Source organism: Notothenia rossii (assembly GCF_949606895.1).
Source record: "Notothenia rossii genome assembly, contig: scaffold_356, whole genome shotgun sequence".
Taxonomy (NCBI): domain Eukaryota; kingdom Metazoa; phylum Chordata; class Actinopteri; order Perciformes; family Nototheniidae; genus Notothenia; species Notothenia rossii.
This window is the reverse complement of record NW_027639501.1, coordinates 30001-37465: the sequence shown is the minus strand read 5'-3', so window position 1 is coordinate 37465 and position 7465 is coordinate 30001.

Genomic DNA, 7465 nt, shown 5'->3' with positions numbered 1-7465 from the left:
CACACACACACACACCACACACACACACACACACACACACACACACACACACACACACACACACACACACACACACACTCTCTCTCTCTCTCTCTCTCTCTCTCTCTCTCTCTCTCTCTCTCTCACACACACACAGATGTGCCAGCCCAGGATATTTTGTTGGTGATGTGTGAATGTTTAACGTAGCAATGAGGTAATACTGGACAGCCACACACACACACACACACACACACACACACACACACACACACACACACACACACACACACACACACACACACACACACACACACACACACACACACACACACACACACACACACACACACACACACACACACACACACACACACACACACACACACACACACACACACACACACACACACACACTGCAGCAGAGGACGATTTGATGATCTCATGAGGTCAGAGTTCAAACCCATGAACAGATTTTCTTTCGCCTAAAAAATGCTTACTTGAGTTTTTCCATTTGAAGCTGCTTTATACGTTTTAGTTTAACCCTTCCAGTGACTTTGTATAAAAACACATGACGTGATTTAATGCAGGACTTCATGTGTCTCTAGGGTCTAAACCTGGTCCTCTGACAGAATACTAGAATACTAACATGCTCTTAGAAACAGATAAAGAATAGCAATAATAACATAATACTTTTGAGACTTGAAGAATGATGCTAATACTTTGGTACTTTCACTTAAAGGTTTTCATGTCTCTTCTACATCAACATGTGTCCCCTCTTCTTCATGTCTCTTTACATCAACATGTGTCCCCTCTTCTTCATGTCTCTTCTACATCAACATGTGTCCCCTCTTCTTATCATGTCTCTTTACATCAACATGTGTCCCCTTTTCTCCATGTCTCTTCTACATCAACATGTGTCCCCTCTTCTTCATGTCTCTTCTACATCAACATGTGTCCCTCTTCTCCATGTCTCTTCTACATCAACATGTGTCCCCTCTTCTTCATGTCTCTCTACATCAACATGTGTCCCCTCTTCTCTATGTCTCTTCTACATCAACATGTGTCCCCTCTTCTTCATGTCTCTTCTACATCAACATGTGTCCCCTCTTCTTCATGTCTCTTCTACATCAACATGTGTCCCCTCTTCTTCATGTCTCTTCTTCATCAACATGTGTCCCCTCTTCTTCATGTCTCTTCTACATCAACATGTGTCCCCTCTTCTTCATGTCTCTTCTACATCAACATGTGGCCCCTCTTCTTCATGTCTCTTCTTCATCAACATGTGTCCCCTCTTCTTCATGTCTCTTCTACATCAACATGTGTCCCCTCTTCTCCATGTCTCTTCTACATCAACATGTGTCCCCTCTTCTTCATGTCTCTTCTACATCAACATGTGTCCCTCTTCTTCATGTCTCTTCTACATCAACATGTGTCCCCTCTTCTTCATGTCTCTTCTACATCAACATGTGTCCCCTCTTCTTCATGTCTCTTCTACATCAACATGTGTCCCCTCTTCTTCATGTCTCTTCTACGTCAACATGTGTCCCCTCTTCTTCATGTCTCTTCTACATCAACATGTGTCCCTTCTTCTTCATGTCTCTTCTACATCAACATGTGTCCCTTCTTCTTCATGTCTCTTCTACATCAACATGTGTCCCCTCTTCTTCAAGACTCTTCTACATCAACATGTGTCCCCTCTTCTTCATGTCTCTTCTACATCAACATGTGTCCCCTCTTCTTCATGTCTCTTCTACATCAACATGTGTCCCCTCTTCTTCATGTCTCTTCTACATCAACATGTGTCCCCTCTTCTTCATGTCTCTTCTACATCAACATGTGTCCCCTCTTCTTCATGTCTCTTCTACATCAACATGTGTCGCCTCTTCCTCATGTCTCTTCTACATCAACATGTGTCCCCTCTTCTCCATGTCTCTTCTACATCAACATGTGTCCCCTCTTCTTCATGTCTCTTCTACATCAACATGTGTCCCTCTTCTTCATGTCTCTTCTACATCAACATGTGTCCCCTCTTCTTCATGTCTCTTCTACATCAACATGTGTCCCCTCTTCCTCATGTCTCTTCTACATCAACATGTGTCCCCTCTTCTCCATGTCTCTTCTACATCAACATGTGTCCCCTCTTCTTCATGTCTCTTCTACATCAACATGTGTCCCCTCTTCTTCATGTCTCTTCTTCATCAACATGTGTCCCCTCTTCTCCATGTCTCTTCTACATCAACATGTGTCCCCTCTTCTTCATGTCTCTTCTACATCAACATGTGTCCCCTCTTCTTCATGTCTCTTCTACATCAACATGTGTCCCCTCTTCTTCATGTCTCTTCTACATCAACATGTGTCCCCTCTGTGGAAAGAGACTCTGAAAGTTTCAGGAACAAAGATTCTCTCTCTTTTTGATCCATTTCTATAAAAACCTGTCTGAAAATGAGCTGATCAGATTTTGGCCACTTAATGATGTCATCACGATGTTTTGTCTTGTGTAACCATTAGCCAATCAGCAACCAAGGTAACCCCGCCCCACCTTATCACCTGCATCTCCTCCTAGAGCAGGGGTTCTCAAAGTGGAGGGTCGCGAGATGATTACAAAATAAAAATGGAAAATTTAAAAAAAAAAAAAAAAAATGTTGTTATAATTTTTTTTTAAATTATTATCATTAATAATAATGTTTGCATAGACATTTTCAGGGGCGGACTAGTCATCTGTATAATTTCCCCGCAACGAGGCGAGTGCGGAAAACTGAAATTAATTCACTAGCACCCCCCCCCCCCGTCGACAGGGGGTCGCCAGTCTCTGGCACTTTTTATTTTGGGGGACCGGGGCGGAAAAGTTTGGGAACCCCTGTCCTAGAGCACCACTAGCTGCTTTCACACCAAGTACTTTGCCGTACTTAGTACCTCCCATGAAAAGAGCCGATCACGTTCTCACCGGAATAAGTCCCTGGGGGTGGATTAGGCAAATGAAGCCGCTGACTTCACTTCGTCTTCTTCTGCTTTGGGTTTAACTGGCAGGCCGCAAACCACTTCACGGCGTATACTGCCAAACGGAGTCCCCGGCCGGAAGTCCCCGGAGTTGGGGACTGGCCTTCCGAGTAAAATCTCCAGAACGCCGACACCTCCTCATCTCCACCGCTCTTCACAAAACCTTTCGGAGTTTTACGGGGCGTGGTTTGCAATTCGCCCAGCCAATCGAAATTGGTACTTTTTTCTCCCAGGAAAGTCCCTGCTCTCTAGCAGGGACTAAAAATGGGGGTAAAAGTTCTCGGAACTAAGTTCTCTTTTTGGTGTGAATGCAAAATTCCAGGAACTATCGGAACTAAACGGGAAAGTGTGCGCGCTTAATGTGCTCTTTGTAACCAAATGTCTCTCAGAGGGGCGTGGGGAGGGGCTCCTTATTTTCATCTAAAGTAACAGACAGAGAATCAGCACTTTGGAAACAGGGCTGAAACAGAGGGGATTATGGGTAATGCTGCGATGATCTGTTTGGTGTTTCAGCCAATCAGAGACAGGCTCTGGATATATCTGAGAGCTGTGATATACTGATGAAGAAGAGGATCATAGGGGACCTTTAAATAAAGAATCTTCCAAAACTGGTTCGTAGGCACCTGAACCCTAAATACTTTATCTTGTGGTAAATGTATATGAGGATGTGTGTATCTACATATCACACCTCAACATGAGCAGAACATGTCCTTTATAGAACTTATAGTGTTGTAACTGCTGTGTGCTAACATGTTAGCATGAACACTGATAAACAGCCTCATGTTGTGTTTCTTTGATGCACGTCTTCTCTGTGATTACATCCTGTCTTTATTTAATCTCTCTGTTTATTCTGAACGATCCTTTGGTCCATTTCTGTTTTCTCTCTTATGCCCCAGTTACCTCCAAAGACCTCTGACAAACTGTGTGTGTGTGTGTGTGTGTGTGTGTGTGTGTGTGGTGTGTGTGTTTGTGTGTGTGTGTGTGTGTGTGTGTGTGAGAGACATTTACAGAACGGTTTGAACAAGAACAGAGAAGTCTTAGTCATAGAAACCCATCTGAACTCGTTAGTGTACTTGGATGTTTTATAATAAAACCAAACTTTTAGAGTACTTTCACTTTTGAATACTTAAAGTACAATTTGCTGAAAATAGTTGTACCTTAAGCTTTGTTTCATGTTCACATGTTGGACCCTTTTGGTAAAAAGTAGTTCTCTGAGACAGAACAGCCATCTCAGCAGAGACAGATGGAGATGATTTACCATCTGGAGGTCACTTTAATATCAACACAAATAATGTTATTGGTTTATTGAAAACTGACTTTCCTGTTGTGCCGATTCTGAGAGAGAGCCCGAAACCGATAAACTTTGAAACAGGCTCCCAAAGTGGCTAGGTCTGGAGACGAAACGCCCTATACGATCATTTCCTGAATCGATGACGCCATAGCCCCGCCTCTCCCCACCTCTCCTGCTCACCCCGCGTCATTGCTGATGCGTTTCGCTAACAACAAACACAACAATGGCGGATCACAGGGTTGTGTCTGTGCTCCAGACGCTGCTACAGATTTTAGTGCAAAATCTAGTTTTCACAAATGCCTCCCTTCTTGCACGAACATCCGCCATCTTCTAGCTTGTTTGTTTGTTTGTTTGTGCCTTATGCCCACGGTCGGGGGGTCTTATTCGCTGCTTTTGGTGTATTCTGTGGCGGAAGTACAGCGCCACTTACAGGCCCAGCATTTACTACAGCATTTCGTTTGGACGGACACATTTCTTGAGCCGATTCCGTGAGGACGTAAGACTTTTTTTAAATGGACTTCGGTTCGAAATCGGTTTCGTCTCCGTGTGGACGGGCCTTAATTTACAGCAGTTACACAACCTTCAAAACGGTCCAGAGATTAGAGCAACCAATACGGTACTTTCCCTCTATGTTAGGTCCCGCCCCTTTTTTAAGGTGAACATACTCGCTGTCATGTGACTGGTTGTAAATATAGATTCTGAGGTTTTTGCCACATTACATCAACAAATTAAGAAAACAGTGCATTTCTTAATCTACCAGGAGCCAAATTACAAAAATCTGCCTTATGGTTTGTGTTGTTGTTTGATGTTCAGCAGCTTTTAGGGATAATAAAAACTATTTTTAGTTTTCACCGGAAAGTGTCCTTCTATCGGACAGGAAGCGACGCATAAGCATACGCTGCCTTATCATCTATTTCACTCTAAACGTGAGCATAGTTCGCCAACTGTACATCATGATGTGTTGAAGAAGACTTCAAACCGTGGACTTGGGACCATCAACGAATCAGGGAAATGTTTACTGACGTAGTTAATGACGAGAGAAGTAGGAACATTTTCTCATAGACTTCTATACAATCTTTGGCCCCCTGCTGGATATCAGAGAGAATGCAGGTTAAAGGCACTTCGGCTTCACTTTTTAGAGCGGGAGGTTGCAGAATAAACCCGGCATTTCTTGAATCATATCACAACATGTGTAATATATCATATCTGCAGTTTTATAGCACCTTTATTTGTATGTTTACGACTTCACATCCAATGGAGACGAGAACCTGCAGGTTTCCTTCCTGTCGCACAGACTTCTGGGTATTATCACCTAATTAACCCTCGCATCCTGAACAGGAAGTAAGGAAGTGGCTGGTGAGAGAGGGGCGGGGTTTCCCACAATGCATCTGTGCAGCGGCAGCCGGAGAGTACACAGCAGAGTGTTGTGAAACCGACAGAGAGTGTTTCCAGGCCGGCAGTAAACATGATGGATGTGTGTTAGTGTTGGCCTCTGTGTGTGTGTGTGTGTGTGTGTGTGTGTGTGTGTGTGTGTGTGTGTGTGTGTGTGTGTGTGTGTGTGTGTGTGTGTGTGTGTGTGTGTGTGTGTGTGTGTGTGTGTGTGTGTGTGTGTGTGTGTGTGTGTGTGTGTGTGTGTGTGTGTGTGTGTGTGTGTGTGTGTGTGTGTGTGTGTGTGTGTGTGTGTGTGTGTGGGGGGGGGGGGGGTGTGTGTGTGTGTGCATTCAAAGGGTAAAGGATGGCAGATAATGCAAAGTCTTCCTCTTTCTAACAGATATTTCTTCATCTGGTTTCGGCCCAACTTTAGTCGCTCCTAACAAACAGAGTGGATTTAATCTGCAGGTTCAGAATGAGACCAAACGCCAACATGTTGCAACAGACGAGGAATGACTTCCAATGGTCTCCAGCTGTGTGCGTCACTCTTTAGTGTCCCCTGGTCTCCAGCTGTGTGCGTCACTCTTTAGTGTCCCCTGGTCTCCCAGCTGTGTGCGTCACTCTTTAGTGTCCCCTGGTCTCCAGCTGTGTGCGTCACTCTTTAGTGTCCCCTGGTCTCCAGCTGTGTGCGTCACTCTTTAGTGTCCCCTGGTCTCCAGCTGTGTGCGTCACTCTTTAGTGTCCCCTGGTCTCCAGCTGTGTGCGTCACTCTTTAGTGTCCCCTGGTCTCCCAGCTGTGTGCATCACTCTTTAGTGTCCCCTGGTCTCCAGCTGTGTGCGTCACTCTTTAGTGTCCCCTGGTCTCCCAGCTGTGTGCGTCACTCTTTAGTGTCCCCTGGTCTCCAGCTGTGTGCATCACTCTTTAGTGTCCCCTGGTCTCCAGCTGTGTGCATCACTCTTTAGTGTCCCCTGGTCTCCAGCTGTGTGCTTCACTCTTTAGTTTCCCCTGGTCTCCAGCTGTGTGCATCACTCTTTAGTGTCCCCTGGTCTCCAGCTGTCTGCTTCACTCTTTAGTGTCCCCTGGTCTCCAGCTGTGTGCGTCACACTTTCGTGTCTCCTGGTCTCCAGCTGTCTGCGTCACTCTTTAGTGGCCCCTGGTCTCCAGCTGTCTGCGTCACTCTTTAGTGGCCCCTGGTCTCCAGCTGTGTGCATCACTCTTTAGTGTCCCCTGGTCTCCAGCTGTCTGCGTCACTCTTTAGTGGCCCCTGGTCTCCAGCTGTGTGCGTCACTCTTTAGTGTCCCCTGGTCTCCAGCTGTCTGCGTCACTCTTTAGTGTCCCCTGGTCTCCAGCTGTGTGCGTCACTCTTTAGTGTCCCCTGGTCTCCCAGCTGTGTGCGTCACTCTTTAGTGTCCCCTGGTCTCCAGCTGTGTGCATCACTCTTTAGTGTCCCCTGGTCTCCAGCTGTGTGCATCACTCTTTAGTGTCCCCTGGTCTCCAGCTGTGTGCTTCACTCTTTAGTTTCCCCTGGTCTCCAGCTGTGTGCATCACTCTTTAGTGTCCCCTGGTCTCCAGCTGTCTGCTTCACTCTTTAGTGTCCCCTGGTCTCCAGCTGTGTGCGTCACACTTTCGTGTCTCCTGGTCTCCAGCTGTCTGCGTCACTCTTTAGTGTCCCCTGGTCTCCAGCTGTCTGCGTCACTCTTTAGTGGCCCCTGGTCTCCAGCTGTGTGCATCACTCTTTAGTGTCCCCTGGTCTCCAGCTGTCTGCGTCACTCTTTAGTGGCCCCTGGTCTCCAGCTGTGTGCGTCACTCTTTAGTGTCCCCTGGTC